Source organism: Manduca sexta, chromosome 27 (assembly GCF_014839805.1).
Source record: "Manduca sexta isolate Smith_Timp_Sample1 chromosome 27, JHU_Msex_v1.0, whole genome shotgun sequence".
NCBI classification, from domain to species: domain Eukaryota; kingdom Metazoa; phylum Arthropoda; class Insecta; order Lepidoptera; family Sphingidae; genus Manduca; species Manduca sexta.
Genome location: NC_051141.1, coordinates 8,959,539 through 8,979,533, shown reverse-complemented (window position 1 = coordinate 8,979,533; position 19,995 = coordinate 8,959,539). Strand labels below are relative to the sequence as shown.

The following is a 19,995-nucleotide window of genomic DNA, read 5'->3' as shown; positions in this document are numbered from 1 at the left end:
AATGTTACAGATACATACATTAGTTAAGGTTCGTTTAATAACTAAGAATGTTTTTATTTCCTTTGAAATGATACTTTGCATTTGAAAGTGTGTATGTTTTAATTTACAGGGATAGATGCTATAAAGTTTAGGTAATAATGATCTTCAATATTTGTTTAAAAATCTCTAGTGACTTGTGTCTATATATTATGTGTGACAATAAACCAAATATCAAGTAAATATGGACGGTAAGTATAAGAGAGATAAACGACAATTTATGTACAAAGAATACCCACGCAACATAAAAATATCAGAGGTGCGTGCCTTGAGGATCGGTTTCGTACCAGCGACACTTACATCGGCAGTTCCACTGTCAATAAAATTATACTCTTACTAATTTTAAATTTTTCTGATTTGTTAAGGATATTTGAATTGATATTTTTTAGAAATAAACGCAATAACCGCTGAACGGATTTTAAGGAAACTTGAACCGAGTCCTTGATTAACATTATAAATAATGTAATTTGCTCTGTTTTGCCCGGTAATTTAATACCGTGAGAAATATTCACATTTTTTAAAAGATTTTTAATAGATGTCTCATACATGGCGCTGTGGCTCGGTGCAATGTTTTAGGGATATTTGTAACGGGAAAGGCGTTTTATGGAGGCGAAGTCGCAAACAATACCTAATAAGGGAATATAATATTATCTTATGGCAAATCAAGTGGCACATTTGCATAGACCTAGACTTCATGCCAAGGCGATGACAAACTTACCTTGAATACGTTATTCGAAAAAGGCCTAAGAAATGGAAATTGTGTGCGCGATAACGGTACGTTGCTTGTGATACGAATTGGTTTAACTCTTGATTAACTAGCGAATATGTACGATTGACCTTAACAATTTTATGGTAAAAAAAATCTTGTGACTGAACGCGAAACCAGAAAACTTAAAAAATCATACTTCATCACGATCTTTTAAATTGATATTGATAGTAAGATTACACATACATATAGATCACTGTATACAATGTATACTATACCGCATCAACAATGCACACTAAAATAAAATTTTAAATCAATTGCTTCATCAAGTCATTATAATACTTAAAAGTATATAAAGGCCTATTTTTTAAAGAAAAAGTCCTAACTAGTGATAAAGAAACGTTTCCAAAATAGCTCACTAAAATTTCACTGTATTATTGAGTTATCAACCACTTAACACGGAGCTCCTGCCACGAGGCAACACGTAAAGCTCGACACGGAAATATTCTGCAAAGCTGGCGATTAATTGCATTCCCCATGTCGCTAGTTATAGCTACATGGTGTCGCATCACTAATCAACTTAACTTTCCTCTAACAATGTTGACGTAAAATCCAACAGTGCACATAGGGTTGTCACATGTAACATGTTATGTAGTATCGTAATAACTTTAGTCGATTCCTACATATTATTGTAATATAACATAGTAGAAAAATAATATTATATTTTATCGCATATTTGGTTATGGCGCTTTTATACTAACTGAGACAGAAACGTTCTTTGTTTTTAGTTTTAAAAGCAAAATATATACACAGAAACATTAATAACGTTAAAAAATTAAAACTGAGTACTATATAATGATTTATTATGTTTACGCGAATATTATACATTTAAATTAAACTATTTTACAGATTTTATCGCGGTAAATGAGTACTATATTTTCCTGATTAACGCAAAATGACTATATTTTGTTTCATATCTCGAAAAGCTACTATATTTCTTCAATAAATGATTTCTACTCTAACCGTACACACCTAACCGCTTTGTCAATGAAGTTATTTATAACTAGCTCGGAGAACTCAACGTTCCTAATTAATACCATTGAAACAACGATAAATTGTTTCTCAGCACGTGTGAAAAGCATGGATGCGTGCAACGTTTGAAAATCTAGTGATCTGAGAAAATGTTTGCTTGAACTGGATATTTCCAAGAACGTTAATACTAATACGATAGTCAATAGTCATTAGTGCAGACATTAGTTACTAGAACTACGTTCGTAAATAACCCCTTTATATGTACTTCTATATGGATGGTCAAAAACTAACTTGTGGAAATTGCTATGATTTTAGCCTTCAGATCCCCAAACCAATTGTTCAAAAGTCACGTTGGCCCATTATTTCGTTCGGGGCGCACGACCGGGCGCACTTGAAACAAATTTCATTCACACGGCATCGTGTAGGACTGGACAGTGGCTGAAGAGTCATGTTATCTTCTAACACGTTGAATGGACTTGGATGTAATTTGACATTCATATAAATATAAATAAAAACTTTGTACCCATTTTCAGCACATTGCGCACACGGATGAGTGTCAAATTTGATATAATTAGTTGATATAAAAAAGAATGCAGAAAAATAAAATTTATGTATAATATATGTTACAAATATATAAATGATCACCTTTACTAAAAAATTTACCTTAGGTTATAATGGATCTTTATTCCGGCAAAAAATTACGCTGCAGGAGCCGCGAGCAGAAGCTTTTTTTTAGATAATAACATTTTTATTATGACGGCAACGAAAATTTAAGTCTGTTACTACTTATCTAGTCAACCAATATATGAAATATACGACTAAATTAGCAGTGCGCTATGATATATTATAATATATTCACATATTATTTAGCAAATTTATATTAGATGCAAAAATATAAGGCCGTGTTCATGATTATAATAATTTAACATCCATTATAAATTAGGCAATGTGACATTAATTATCAAATATTCAGGTCTGCGTCATCGCAACGCATTTGTAAATATAGCGGGACTTTGATGAAGTACAGTCACCCACATAAATAAAAAATTAATAAAATTCAAAACATCAAATCGCTTATACCTTTTTATTCTTAACAATGTGTTTTTCCTTCACCAAAATGAAATAAATGGCATTTAATTTACTTCACGCAAAGAAAAATAAACGTTACAATTAAACTTAACACACAAATGCGATTTGAAGTTATAAATTTGTTCTGCTACTTTTATAGCTGACTGTACGTAATTTCTTAAATTAGAAGTACAAACAAATTGGCAAAATTAAGTAAGGTGACACGCAGTCGCAGACACGCGCCATGTAGATATTTAAAACATTACTGTACAGTGTACGGCCCGTACAGCAGCGTGGAAGCAAAACGTGGACAAGCGTGATAGCACGATAAATGAAAGATTTAATATTATATAGGATTAATTATTTATTAGCACTTAAAATATATTTTAAAGATTTTTAACACCATTATTATTTTTCGGCCATTGGTATTTAAACTTTGAACTCTTACTAAATCAACATTAATCTACGATTTAATAATAATTAAGCATTACTATGTATAGGCAACTAACCTATGATTGGTTTTAAATAGTAGTAGTATAACTAAAACGGAACAACTATCATACTCTACAAATTTTATTTGGATCCGCATCTACATCGGCCTTGGTGGAAGTGGCGGCCTAAAATGGAACTCAAGCCCCTGGGCGTATGTAAAAAAAAAAACAATATAACGCCCCATGCACAATAAAAAAAAACAGACGCGAGGCCTTGGGCGAAGCGATAAAAAAGCACCCAATCCCTAAAAAAGGTCTACAAGAAACCGCGTGAATTCCTTGCAAGCGCGAATCCCTTTGCGGTTACCCGGTCCCCCCATCCTCTCGCCTAAGGCCCCCTGCTTGGACATGTTACAACTATCGACTAAACCCGATAGCGACTCGCATGTTTAGAGGCCCACTCGTAAGCGACCATGACCTGATTCCGACAGCTGTTGCTTAACACATCCACCCATTTTTCGCCACTTCCAACTGTTTTGGCAATAAACACGTGTACCACAAAGCTAAGAATTTTGTGATTGATTGCGACTTAAATGTCTCCCACGTTTTATCTTGAAATAAGACTGCAATGTGTATACTGGCTTGTGTAGTTAATGCAGAGGTTTACAATTTTACCGAGAATCCTTTGTTTTCATGAATAAATGTGGGTCGATAGGTCGATGGGCTCATAAACCTCATGTCACTTTGCAATTGTGACATGTTTGTAGCAACCTTACATAATTTCTTTTAGTTCATGTGTGTAGTTTAATAACTACACACATTAACTAAAAGAAATTATATAAGGAGTATACCTAAAATATTCTACGATATAAATTCGACTACATTTATAAAATGTGGAAATTTGTAATATTTTTTTTTTGTTAGATGTAAACGCAGAAACCGCTGAATAGATCTGAATTTTTGGTAGATATATAAGATCAAGTCCTGAATTAATTAAAAAGCAGTATTAGGCTCATTCATGCAACGTAAAACAACCTACCTACCTATCACGCTTATATAACACGACATGATAATATAGTTTAATAAGTACTTGTAACATATTACAAGTACTATCATCACTATCAGTACTATATCTATATATCAATATGAATACATAATAAGTTTGCCTTTCCCTTTAACGTAATACTAGCTACATATTTTACAAAATTTATAATTTTTATCACAGCTCGGCCTAGTTACAGAACCTAATGGCAAATATAGCGCGCCCCAATATAATACGGCACCGTCGAGACATGATGTCCCTCGTTATATTTGATTTTAACTGCACTTTGAAGTCCGTTAACCTATTTATAAAGGAAAGTAATTTATGTTTTAAGTTTGTTAATCAGGGAAATCTTTACTTGCCTAACTACAGAATTTTAATACATTGCACTATTAAAACTGTTATTATATGTTACTTCTTTTCTTTTCTTTCATACCGGCATGACCAAAGTGGCTCCACTGCACTGAATGGTAAGTAGAGTGCGGTCCAATAGAATGTCGACTGGCGAGAGACGATAACGCTCTGCAGTCGACACAATTATGCCGGCCTATTGGAAATAGATACACACAGGCTGATCCCAAAACGCGACACACTTACGTGGGCTACTATGGTGGGTTTTAACACCTTGTGTACGGTGATCACTATTCGGGCGGATATACATATAACTTCCTACCAGTAATTACTTCATTTAAAAATATCTCACGCTTACTTTGAGGAAGTATCATGAATGACGTACATATGCCGGTTGCCTATAACTATTTGTAAATAGACGGTAATAAAATCATGCAGACTCATCGTAAACCGACAGCAACCGACCCATCGCCCATTGTTGGCTTTCAAAACAGCATTATAAAATTATGTTTAACTCAATTTAATTGACGCGCAGTTTTACTGGCGTGTAAAATTTATGAACACTTCAATATGTACGAATATTAACGGGTTAATATATAGGGGATAGGAACGACGCCGCTGATCCAGAGTACTAGACGTAAGTAAACGTCTCGCATGTACTCAAACAAATATTTGCACTAAATCTACATTAATATGGTCTTATGTCGTAGGAAACAGAGCTATAAATACTTATATTAATCCCACAACCGGAAAGCTCAAACAATTATTCGCGAGTCACCATCCATTTCTACGACTGCCGGTGACTAAACCACGTACTCTAATTACAGCTCACGCCACGAAGGCTATCAAACTCTATAATTTTAAGTTAAACACGCCACACTTACAACGTGCACAGACACTTGACACAGAATCGAACAGGCATTAATTGCCAATACGACAATTGATTCTGAATTTCGTGCCTTTGTACGGCGTCTAGTGATGTACTACTTAAGGTATCTCACTTAACTGGCTCACAGTTGCTTCAGCGACTACAGAAACCTTCAGTTTTACAGGAGTTTGTCGGCATCAAGTTGAGAGCATCTGCGGGATGCTTAAGTGACGATGACAAATAACGACTGACTATTATAACATGTGTGGTGAAATGACGACAATTAAAGTCAATATTACGTTCTTTGCTATACAATATGTCCTTCGCTAGTGCAAATATAGTTATTAACAGAAGTTAGTCAAATTCAAGTCGTTTATATGTTTATAAGACGTCCACGACTATAGACGTCAAACTAGTGAGTAGCTTGCATCAGTTATAATAAAGTAATGAATATAATTTATACATATAAAATCTACTAATATTCATAAAATTTGTAAGATATGTATTAAGTACATCACTAAGGTGCCATACAGAGCCATGTTAACAAAGAGATTTCTTATGTGTACGCGAATTTTAGACAATCTAATAAAATATTTTTCGGATTTTATCGCGATTTTTATATCATAATTTTCTCCCGACGTTTTGAAGACTTTACAGCCTAAATGGTCCGGGGGACTGAGGTGTCCGTCGTATTCGAAAACAAAAATACCATACGTGTTTGAAATCAGCAGCAAAACCACCTTTATCGGCCAAACCTAATTAAAAACATAAAAACGACTTTCCACAAAATGGACATTTCCTATTTTTTACACTACATAGAATAGTTCAAATGTGTTACATTTTTTTATTATATTAAAGCTTTTTTTTATAATTTCCTTTATTCTTCTTTATAAATCCATTATATTAGACACAATAATTATGTAAACAAGGTTTGTAACGAGATAGTGACTACCACGAAATGTAGTTCTAAATCACGTGATTGTATTGCTTTTCATTCACACTTCACATGAACACTAAATATACCTGTAAATAATCTGCTGCATGCGCTTTGAGAACGCGTGAAGAACATATATATCTAAAACGTCTACCATTGTACATTTATCATATGCTGTCTGCATAATAATCTTACGAATAAGACAAAATATTTTTTTCCATACAAAATTATGTAAATTATTCCCGGTATGAGAGTTTGTGTACCGAACGGCGATAGGCTCGTCCCCTATTATATTAAGAGATGAATGTAAATTGGCGAAATATGAGTGTTCTAGTTACGTCCATGCCTAACCCTTCGTGGATTAAGTGAGCCCATATCTTGTTATTTTTTATAAATAGAGATTGCTTTACTTGGAGTTATAAAAGTAAATAATTACATCGGAAATAGTATTTTTCGGTCGATTGATTAATCTAACACGAGTTAGGTAAGCGAAGTATCGCTTTTAGACCCTCTCGTATTTTGGCAAACAGCCAGCTCAATCGTGAAGAGCCGTGCATCCTTTGCAACGAATTTTACATTAGAAATCCTACATCAAATTATGCTGCACCATAACTGGGGCCTTCGCTAAGATTCTAACGATTAAGCTTCCCACCTAGAACCTAAATTTGTAAATATTTTTTATTCTATTCACATAAAATTTTCGATCTAAAAAAATAACGTCATGTGTTTGTAGTTGTGGTTTTTATAATAAGTTCTGTCTATCACAATGTCTGACACCATTTTGACGAAGTGCTTTATAGGCTTATAGGAGCGCCTTGCATACATCTTCGGAAATAAAAAAAAACATCTCTTAAAATTCATCCGTCGAACTCAAAATTGTGATTCTTCTGCTCTATGTTAAATGCTCGCTATCTTCCCCTTCACTCGAGAAACGAACTGAATAATAATCATAATTAGTAATACACTTGTACGCTTTTAAATTCCTCCTTTCTAAGTTCTCAGCAGTTAGTTCAAGTAGCCGTAGACTATGAATTTACGTGCGACTGAATAATCGATTCAAAACTCTTTTTTACCCTTTGGAAACGTTAAATCCACTTTCTACTTAAGTCTAAAGTCGAATATAAAACTAAGATATAGCAAGATAATATAAATCATATCTAAATAAAATAAACATTTGGCTACATGTACAGTTAGCCACAAATAGCTGAACAAATTCTAACATAGCCTTATCAAGAATCACTTTCTTTTTAGGAAAGTTAATATGTAAAAGCGTTTTGAAGTTGTTGAGTTACTTTTGTGGCTGACTGTACAACCCTATATTACGTAGTTTCATGTGATAGAAGAAGTGCGACACATTCGCGCATTACCGACACTTGGCGGTGTATCCGCGACGGATATAACTTGTCTCAATGTCACTAAATATGCACACTGCAATATGCAATTATGATCCACTCGCTGAGCCGACTCGGCAAAATTATTTTCATCTCTATGGATTAAATTGCTGATAACAAATATGTGGGAAAAGTTATTAGGATATGGATTTATTAAGTATCGATTTAAAATTGAAATATATCAATCGATTATTTCACCAAGGAGAAGGGAAATTCGAATTCTACTGTCATATTGTACTAAATTAAATGACCGTGATTATATGAAATAGAAATGTACGACACCAACTCAATTCATGTAATGGGACAATAAATATTTTAACACAAATTTAAAATATTGTTCTTTATAAGTCTTGTTATTCCTATCTTATTGAATACAAATCTAAAATCGAATATCGAATCTTTAGCAATATTATTCTATTATTTATTGGATATAGGCTAATTCCGGTAGGCAGCAGCGACAAACCTTTTTAAATTATTCAGCCCAATCCGAGCAGAATACATGATGGACTCTTTTTAATCCGGGCAGCGTTCGGCCGTGAATTCCAGCCATTTTTGACGCTGACTTATTAAATTAATCAATAGCATATTCTATTGGAGTTTGTCGAAGTTCCTACAATTCCCCTTGTACTAAGTGGCCTACGCCTCCAGCTTATGTCAGACATACAAAATTGCGGCAACGCACTATTACATTATTATATAATTCATATTTGTATACTATACATTTTTCTAATATCTTTTTAGTTTAAGGTTCACTCTACTGTCCCAGAAGCACAAGTATACCAGAAGTATTGCGTATGAAGTAAAACAATAATTCTCTCTGAAATAAATTTCTAACTTTTCAAGCAATTGTCGGCACCTATTCTTGGTAATACCGTGCCTACACCCTGGCAATGTGTGTCAGGGATACAACACTCCTGTAATGGGCCGAGGTCGACTCCACATGCAATCACGAATATTAATTCAAACGTTTTTTTGCGAGCCGACAAACATAATCGATATAATATGCCCTACTAACTCAGTTATCGCGTTCAACAAGTATATTTCGTAATATTTCCAGTAGTATGGGACTGCAATATATAATGTTGCAGTGATCGTTAAAGCTCACCCTATAAGTCAATACCTTATTATTTTCTAAAAAGAAAAACCTAATTAAAATACAAATTAATGTTACCAACATAAAGGTTAAATTAAAATCACTAATGTAAAGTCTGTCAATAATATTTTCTTTGACATGATGTACATGACATAGTCTTACTTTCACACATAATAGTCCCTGATAGGGACCCTAAACTATTTTTATATGTATTAGTCCATGGTAAAGTATCTCAAAATGCTACAACCCAATCTCAGTATTAATGCACCTTCCATATGTGACAGAAATATTTAAAAGTCTCCACAAAAGCGCACCGTAAACTTTCCCCGTAGCTTTCTTGAGAGCGTAAGAGGTTCACGCTCTCAAACCCCTTCGCGGGTTAAGCACACAACGTTTAAGTAACAGGTGCCCTAGTTATTTCTAGTTCTATACAAATTGTTTTAACGGCTTTCCTATATGGGAGAAGCCAATGTATTTTCGTATAGATTTCAGTTGATTTTACTGTGAACAGTCATCAACCCAGTAAATACTATGATGAACACCCCCAATACCTAATGACCTATGCCACCCATTTTCCCCTAACGAGCAGGGTGCACACTGTCGCCTGAATGACGTCAAACATGACCTAAAGCATGTTTACACGGAACTTGATTAATGTCCGCTACATTTTTTGCTATTGAATTGTAAAATATTTAGAATCCAAAAATTACGAATGCTTAATATTTTTATATTTATAATTTTATTTTAATTATAATTTTTATTTTTAATGGAAATGTTTTAAATTCCATAAATGATAAAAAAAAGTGTTAAAAATTTGCAATTAATGATATAAACTTAGACTGATATTTGATGTTAAAAAAATGCGAAGAGAGTTTTTAATACTTAATTGGAATAATAAATGTTAATTGAGTGATTCACAACATGCAAATTATTTCTGCATACAACAAAATAATTCCATAATAGAGATAGCTTTTATAAAATTAACTTGTTAATCAACTACCAAAACTAGTTCTCAAAAGCGATATTCGTTAGAAAGGCCTTTTCTGTGTTAACTTTTAAAAGGGATACAAAATAATAAGCTTAAAAACTTAAGTATTTTCATAAGTTATTTTATGTCCCGAACATTGCTTTTCGATTAACGCGCTTGTCGTAGAGTAACTGTTTAACGTATTAAAGGCTGTGAACATTGCGATATCCTGTATTTGAATTCCAGGTTAAAATGCGATATAATAAAAATATTAACACATGAAAATTATGACAATTTAAATTGGTAAAATTTAAATTAAAGTTTAAAAAGATTCGTTTGAATTTTCTTTTAGTGCCATGAAGACGAGAAGATATTGGTTTGGTTTAAATTCTCGAAATGGAGACATTAAACCTAAACAATAAGGACACGATTATGTCTGGCGAGATACCAAACTTAAAGCGCTATGAAGCCATTAAGGTGCATCAACAATCGTCTCCTTCGAATCTTATTCGCACCAAAATAAGCTGCATTAATAACAGAATATTACATTAAACGCGGGTAAGGTTTGCCAAGCCATTAGTTATAATGATGATGGCGTCCCAATTCCATACTAATCACAAATACTGAACAAAATGCAAGTACTGAATTATTATCATTTTTTTTCGTGCATAATAAGATCGAGCTATGAAGATGATTTTATGTATGATTATTTATATCTGAAACCATTAGATATTCCAACAAATGAATTTTATTTTATAAAGTGATCAATTAAAAAAATATTACGTCAGTTGTTTATAGACGTGGAAATATATTATTATTTTTTAGGTAAGTACTTTCCCAATATTTATTTTTTAAATATAGCTTTTCGAAAAATCTGAGCTTAGCTGAGATGTGAAATTATGTCCTGACAGTTTGAGAATTCCAGGCGTCAATTCGAAAACAGACGTGTTTTTATTATCTAATAACCGAAACTGGTAACATTTTTAACCAAACCAAATTATCAAATTTCGGAAAGCATACTATACAGATAAGAACAAGACTGTATATTTAAAAATGTTGTTAATATACCTTATTGTGTTTTTATTTGTTTATTCGAGATGGTTAATGACATCCAGACTTAGCGATAAGATGTGCAGATTTTAGCTTTAGCTTAATGAATGTTAAGACTGCTCTATTATTGTAAATACTGAAGATGTAATTTCTTCGTAAAACATAGCATTATATGTTTTATGTATTGCTAAGTTTTTAAATCGTTTTATAACATTTTGTTTTAAAAATATCTTCTTAATCTAAAAATAAAATTAATTGTTTGTGTATAACAAAAAATTACTCTCAATTCCTTCACTCTGATACTCCGGTTAGACAGAAAATCGACATAACTTTGAGGGCCTCCAGCTTTACCTGCTTGCGTAAGCACGAGGATATCAAACCGCCAACTTCCTAACGCCCAGTTACGACTAAGTATTTTTTCTAAAAAAAAAACCAGTATCATTTTTTTGTGCCGGACTCCGATATCAAACACGAGGCCTAAGCGCGGTAGTTGTACTCGTACAGTGTACGCAATACAACTAAGCCACTGAGGCATATTGAAATCACGAAATAGTAATAATATATTATTTATTACTAAGTATCGTGATTCAAATTTGTTTAATCATCGTGTACCGTTAACACATTGCCCGGTTCCGTACAAAGTAGGTAGATAAGGTTTCTAAGTACTTTAATAAGTTGAAACTCAACAAAGCATTACCGTTCGATCCGAAAAAATTATTGCATCAACACGATTTTTGCATCAACAGCAAATAATAAGTTTTTGATAGTAAATTTGTATTTGTATTTAGACGTGAATTTAAATTCTTTACTTGCCAATACTTGTTTAGTTACCCAGATTAAAGCCGAAACAAAATGTATGAAAATGGACCTTGAGGTATCGCCTTAATATGATAAACTTTTAAGTCCAAATTTCGTATAGCGTCACATAGCGTATATTTTTGGAACTATAATCTAGGATAGTGAGCTGGTTATTGCTATGTTAAACCAGAACTTTTAGTTGGGATAAATTTCGACCACCCTCTCAAAGATGGCGCTTTTATGTAAAGTGTGCAAGTTTATCGTATAATAATATTATAGAAATTCGAAATTGATCAATATTTATTATTCACCTCCAGACGTCTTCGTAAATAATTCACTTTTTCATAAATAAATGAGAAAAAAGAATCGTTTGATACATACGGGGAGACACCATGCGGTAAATGCAAATTAAAGCTAATAATATTATTGAAGTCCTTACTACAACATAGATGGCTCTGTTTTCACAGTGCAGCTCAATTTTCAAGCATTGTGCCTCATGACTGCTCATCGTGGGGCAATCTCGTCGAAAATCACAATAAAGCACACAATGTGATACCCAACTTTAGATTTTAATACGGAACGTAGCTATAAAAGCTCTTAGGCCAGCAAAATCCAAAATTAAAAGAAATAGCCTAGTTAGTTGTGGAACGAACTGCCGAGACGTATGTCCGCAGATTTTAAACCACAGACTTTTCTAAAATCATATATGGTTTCTTTGTGAATTATCGCTTGCCTTAACAGTGAAGAAAAGCATCATGAGAAAACGTGCATACCCGAGAGGATTCTATATAAGAATTTTGAGGGTATGTGAAGCCCAACGTGGTGGACTAAAGGCCTAATGCCTGTCAGTAGTAGAGGAGGCCCATGCCCAGCAGTGGGGACATTATATAATTCAGACCTAAAATTATTATATGTTTTTAATTCCATCTTAAATTTTTTACGTACGTTACGTACATAAAAAAGTATTTAGATATAAAAACATTGACTTTTCGGACGACCAACATCTGAGTCCCCTTATGACCATGAAGGCTGCTTTTATGGCTATGAGCGAAGTGCGTGATGGGGACCATAGTAAAGCGCTTGCAGCGCACGCCGTGGCAGTAATTTACGACTTATATATCTCTATTTATAACAACAGAACATAGTCTTTCAAAATTACTTCAAAAAATTTTCGAACTTGTTTTTGTTTTCAAATGGATCATAATAATAATTGTTACGTTGTGAACTGCAAAAAAACGAAACAATAACAGTCGGTGTATAACTTATGGTTTTCGTGATGAGGTATATTAAAAATAAGCAATGCAGCCTTAATTTACAATTTTCATAAATAAGTAGATAAATAAATTTTGTATTCACTAATAAGATATTATATTATTTTTTTTTTTATTTCATTGTTGATAGGTCAGCGGTTGCTGATCGGTTTTAGGGTTCCGTACCTCAAAAGGCAAAACGGAACCCTTATAGGAGCACTTTGTTGTCCGTCCGTCTGTCAAGACCCTTTTTCTCAAGAACGCGTGGAGGTATTAAGCTGAAATTTATATCAAATACTCAAATCTACTGTCCCTTGGAGCTGTTAAAAATCAAACTTCTAACCCAACGCAATCAAAAGATACAGCCGTTTATGTCGCAAATTTTCGAAACTCGTAAGGGAATTAAAACCTACAGGGTATTTCCCGTGAACGCAACGTACTATAAGTACACATAAATGAAAAATTGCGAAAACCGTAAAGTTTTAGTTCCATCATATTATAATAAAAATATTTTTAATAATTTTAAAGTTACTAGCCCTTTCCTCATGAATCGCAGGGGTATTAAATTTAAATTCATATCAAATACTCAGGCCTATAATACTTTTAAGTTGTAACAAAATCAAACTTCTATTTCAACGCAATCAAAAGAAACAGCAATTTAAGCCGCATATTTTCAAACTCGCAACTACTCGCAAGGGAATCAAAACCTAAAGGGTACCTCCAGTCGACCTAGAATCTTGAAACTTGGCATGAGCCATGAAGCAAGGTTTTATAGCACATATAAAGGAAAAAAATCCGAAAACCTTAAACTTTTATACCTATGTCTTTAATTTATTCTCCTCCAGCTTTCCATATTGTAATATTATGGATTTCATTTTGCAATATAAATACCATAACTTTCTCTCGATTGTCGCGGTGAGAGAACTTTTACTTACCTACGGGTTTGTACGGAACCCTCCATGCGCGAGTTTGACTCACACTTGGCCGGTTTTTGTGAGTCTTTACAACCTATCCGAAAAGCTTTATTAATCCGCAAAGGCATGAAACCGCGGCGCTGCTTAATAAAAAAAATTAGAACTAAATAAAATGTTAAAGACTCAAAACAAGTGAAGACATTTTAATTCTAGCTTCACGTGGTAGAGGACGCTTTTGACAAAATTTCCTTTTAATACTTACTGGTTATAACTTATATTCACATTAAATGAGGTACCTTAAAATTTACTTATGGAACAAACTAGAATTAAATGCCTGCTTTTTGTGTTCTTGCATTACTATTACTATAATAAATATGTCCTCAGTATTCAACCTTGATGCCATGCTTATTGAAATATTAAAATGTGCATTGTAAAAGTCGTAAATCACGATATTTGAGGGTCTAATTTAACATCTAAGAATCCGTATCGATAATTAGATGCTATTACCTTGCTTACTTTTGTCATCGAGCAATTAGTTTTTTTTTTCTACTTTTAAGTAATATAATTAGTTTCTCACTTACGAGTTGTTACTACTAATAATAACAAACGGACAAATAAATCGCCTCATAGGTCTTTATTAATGAAGCGTAAAGCAGCTCAGTAGATACTTCCGCCCTGTGGAATGGGGGCGTTTGGAGAATTCCACCACGGTATCCCCGGCTTGTCGTAAGAGGCGACTAATAGGGGCCACGAAAGGGGTCGTCGGCGGGTAGCAGGGGGCTGTCCGCCCTAGTGCATTTTTGTGCATTTTGCACATTTTTCGGTTGACCCCCGGGATGGACGGCAGTGTGTTGTTGGCCTCATACCGTCGTAGACGCCGAGGGCGTCCTTTGGTGCGCGGGAGCTTCTGAGCTCCCCCCCCCCCTCCCCATAGGAGATGGGCCGCAAGGCGGCACCGCGCAGAGGCGGCTGCGGTCGCAGACTTAGACACTACAACGTCAGAGGAAGCCCGCAGCTGTCCCAAATGCGCCGAAGAGGGCCACCGCGGAGTTTTAGCTGGTAGGCCGTGCGTAGGTTAAATTATATATATGGTTAGGGACTCGGCCCGGTGGTCGCTCGAAGGTCACCATCAAATCCGGGCGGCTCAACGTCGGGCCGTAAGGCACGGTTACCCCAGCATAATCGCTCAGTCGCCCCCCGCGAAGGCTGGGCGTTAGTAATAAGGTACTTTCTCCGCGAAACCAAAAAAAAACGCTCAGTAGATACTTGGGCTAAGAACCGTGAGATTATCTATTCGATTCAGAATCGACATATATCAGGTTTTAGATTAAAAAAAACACTTGTGATTCGAATTCATATCGACGATATAACAGTGAAACTAGATAAAAAAATGTTTTATAAAAAGTAGATTTAGTTGTGCCTCTCCTTAACCCTTTCGGGATAAATCGCGAGCGTATGTGTATTTATATAAATAAAAAAGAAATATGTGCGTATTTTTTAATTTCCAAATCCCAGCCTTTAGTATTTGCACCATTATTTGTACAACGACAAATTCCATAAACATTGGTTGCTGCCGGAATACACTTTACAAATAAATATGCTACATACTTCTGTATAAAATAATACTAACGTTGGATATTTGCGAAGCTACAAAAAATCAGGTGCTGCCCCAAAGCTTTGTGGGACATTTTAATTATCATGTTCAACCGTGCAGAAATAGCAAACGCAGTTGATTTTCTAGTTAATTGGTCTCTGGTTGATTTATACTCGTTTGAAATCTTCAATAAACAGTGTGGTAAAGACAAATAAACTTTGACATATTGTACTTAAACACTCTCAGAACAAGTGCTTGTCATTGTTCTGAGTAAACACTACTTAGTAAACACTCTATAAAGGCTTTGAAACAAGATAATAATTATGTGTGTGAAATGAGTTTATAATTGTACATACATTTTTTACAATACTGTCTTTGATTGTGTTTCCGCAGATGGAGTATTTTTTGTGGTAAAATTAATATAGTAATTTCAACATGCCACACATCCTTATGTCCATATTACTTCGTTTATTATATCTCAATGTTAGGGCGTGCCCATCTCAAAGTATTTTCATTTTACGCGATCAAAAATACTTTTAAGCGCAAAATAAATACGAATACACTGAATGATATTACGATACTACTGTAAAATCCTCTGGTCGAGTAAACGTAAGCGACCATTTCGACTCCTAGTCAGATTGGCGCTGATGCGCCTGGAGATGGCTTATATAGCCGATTTTGAGCTAACTCCCGAGGGCAGTTTTTTTTTTATTTGACATCCGTTTATTAGCCTGGCAGGGCCGGCTTATATAAACAAAGAGGTCTTGCGGGTGAGTGCGTTAGGCACTGCGAGCCCCTAGGTGGCCATGCTGTGGCGGACCCTCTAAAAGGTCACGACCTCGGTCACGTTTACATCGGCACGCGGGCCAGAACTATCAAAAGGGTCGGGGGGACGGAAGACGCGGCGAGGTGGCGGTTGTGTGGAGTGTTTGAGCTTTTTGAGGTTCTCGTGCTTGAGGCGGATTGCCAAAGTTATATCGTCCTCTGGGTCAGTAAGAACGGAACGCGGCCTTCTTCATTTGACGTCGTCGAAAGGAGAAACCTGAGAGGATTGTGTCTTTTCGCTAACGCTAACATAATTATGCTGTAGCTGATGGGCACGGGTGAACGGGATTTAAAGTCATCGCGTTTGGCGTCGTTGGAATCAATAATATGGTGGAATACTGTACAACTGAAAAATAATTGTCTTAACACCAGCACTCGCGCCTCCTCTGCTCTCCGTTCATGGCTTCATGCGTTCCAGAAGTGTCTTACAATATTTGTTCCACCGTGTACTCTCCCAAATAAAATTTACCTTACACATTAATCCAGGGCTTGGTCTACCTCATACAAATAAAATCAGATGTTTTCTTCTAACAAACATCATCTTTTCTTTCTTCAAACATGATCTTTACCAACTCCCGCATTTATATTATTATTATTATTATAGTAAATAACAAAATTCTTCCTTCTCTCTTTCTGTAGGCCAATAAAATCTACCAGACTTAAATTAGACGCAGATGCGCAAAAAGGATCCAACCCACAGTATGATCGAAAATTAGCCGAGTATGGTAAATTAGTTATAGTCTATAAGGTCTATATTTTTCATTAGTAAAACATCTTTATAAAAATATGTTAATTTGATCTTTTAATAAACAAAATATAAAATAGAATATCGACGAACAAAAATATGATTTAAACTTCAATCTTCATATATGTAATTTTGTGGGCTGGAAGCTTTTTGCGTATCTACGTCCAGTTAAGGTAGGGTGTAACTTTAGGATCTCTACGAAATGCGCGTACAAGCTACGCGTACGTTGCACCACCTCGCAACTGTTCGTTGTAGTTAGTAACTAATTCAATTTTACGCGAACGAACAATAAAATTTATTATTTAATAATGTCTTCAACTATGTGCTTTATGTTATTTGAACTAACCTTTTAAATACGTAAGGAGTTAAGTAAGTTATAGTTCAAGAGAAAATATAGTCATTAATTTTTTAATAGTAATTACTGCATCTATAATTGGTCTTTGGGAAAGGATGTATCTTACTTTGTGCTGTTTTCTATTCTAGATTTGAAAAAAATATGTATATCTCTTAGTAGATTTTTGTTGTTTTTACTTTTTTTAATCTTTATTCATATCTCGTTTAACAATTTATGATTCCCGAATTTACTTCGCATTATTATTCCGGATTAGCGACAATTTTTTTAAATCGGACGCTAAGATAATGCAAGAAATCAATGTGTTTAATTTCTGTATTGTTTTTGATTTGAAATTAATGTATTGTTTGTTTTATGCCAATTATGATTTAAACTCACCTCTTAACGAATCATCCAAACACACAATAATTATGTATAAATTTGCTGTTAAATAATAAATGTATCGCTGAAATGTTAAACCATATTTTTCATTACCGCTATTTAAACTGACCAAATGCAAATACGAGACCAGTAATGAAATCATTTAAACTCCAAATGAAATAACTATCAAAGCCTTCATACTTTAATAAGAGACAAAGCAGTAAATAAATGTCGGGCTTCGTATCCATACCATACCTAAATAACAGTAATTGCGATGGCTACCTAACTTCTTACACGATTGTTTACAAATAAAAATAATTACTGAAAGAGAATATCTACTTATTTACAATAGTTAATAAACAATAATTTGGTGAAAAGCCCCAATCAAACTGCAAACGTCATTGTAATATTGGAATCGTAGTGTCATACAATGCCACATAAGTAAATTTCAAAGAGAATACAAATACTACGTACCATTACGTACATTTTTCAGTAAGAACGGTTCAAAGGACTTGTCGGAGAATATCAGCGACGTTTTAGAAACCTTGGAAACAGATGACATTGAGCTAGAATTAAAACAATTAAATTAAACTCGAACCTAGTTCATATTTCTGCATATTTTTGTTTACAGATGCACTAAAATCTAAGAAAATTTTTCGGGAAAATGTGGCGCTCCGCTGTAAGCTACTCACGGTGGTGCCAAAACAAACTGTCAAAAGTATCGAACACCGACAGAATGAAGCAGGTAGACAAATACACAAAGATCAGTCTAATTCGCCTACTATATATTAGCAGACTATTGATGTGGTAATCACATCATTGAAAACTATTGGAACGTCCGGTTAACTTTCATTCTTAGTTTTTAGACGTATAAAATAAAAATAACTGCTATGAATAATAAGAATGTCTCAGCAGTGTTTATTTTCTGTTACGAATCGTCGCCAGTTAATCCGCCAGAAACCATAAATAAAACGCATCCTTGTCATTTACGCGCAACGACCTTGCGTTCTGGAGTGGGAAGGACCTAGGATTTATGCGGACTGCGGAGTTGCAGCATCACATGATTGCGTATCTTGTCATACGGTTACGGTTTATTATAATAATAGCCACTCACCAGCTGGGCGCTACTTCTGTGCCTGAATTTGCATTAGTGCTTTCCCAAGGCGGCTTGGATTGTTTCTGGAATCCGGCTCCTCCACCCGCGAACATTAATAAAGTATGTATTAACACCTGAATAGGAAACACTGACACAAAACACAGACACCATTCAAGGTTGGACGCACCATTCACGTGCAGTGCACGAGCGTGCTGCCAGCCAGAAGCTACTTGGAGCGCGTTGCCGCTGTCATTGTTTATTGTACAACGCTGGCGGCACAGTCGGCACCGAGCACGGATTCCGCGGCACGGGGCACGGGCGCCGGTGTTCCGGAGCGAGAGCCGAGAGGCGCGTCCGACAAGTGGACGGGCGGCCGCACTCAGGCGTTTTCCTCGAATATTTTCAGAGAGAATGCGTAAAGTATTCCGGGACTCACATGTCTGCTTGCGACGATGGCTGGTTTTATTTTTGTACCGGACAGCGTTCTTTTCACATTTGCGTTATTACATAGCCCTCAGTTTTTACGTATGGATATCAGTCGGCGTATTGTACAAATAAAGCATCGCTGTTGCCATGTTTTCTGTTCTTTATTTACTTTTTATATCTTGTTTTATAAATAACCTCAATATAAAGTTTACTCGCGTCGCGTATTAGGTCAATACCGGCGAGCCGAGAGGACAGTATTATATTAAGAATCGATTACGAAATTATCAAAACCGAATGCGAATGTTATTACAACATTTACGTCTAAGAATATTTTAAATTTAATATTTCGCAGAGTTTGGGAAGGTGAAGACATGTGTATTATGTGTTATCCCGGTAAGTAATATTTATCGTATGAACATTTATACCAGCCAAATTAAGATGTTTTTGTATAGCTGTTCTAATTTACTGTGTTATATTTATTAACTCGCGAGATAATGTTGCTGCAAAAAAATAAAAAATATTTATGGCATCTCAAATAAAGTATAGATACATATATAATTTGTTTCTTTAATACTTATACAGTATACTCTCGAATAGTATTACTAGCAGTTATCGGTAACTACGTTCGCATAAACTACAGAAAAAATAAACGATTATTGTAAAACT

The 19,995-nt window shown here is 34.8% G+C and overlaps 1 protein-coding gene across 1 annotated transcript in view; it reads right to left on the bottom strand.

Moving 5' to 3' along the window:
* Positions 1 to 19,290, bottom strand: part of LOC115449428 (potassium voltage-gated channel protein Shaker) — a 329,332-nt gene extending 310,042 nt beyond the window's left edge. The window contains exon 1 of the transcript XR_005113202.1: positions 18,922 to 19,290. The gene's annotated coding sequence lies outside the window, so the exon portion shown is untranslated. The remainder of the gene's footprint in view (positions 1 to 18,921) is intronic.
* Between the last annotated feature and the right edge of the window lie 705 nt (positions 19,291 to 19,995).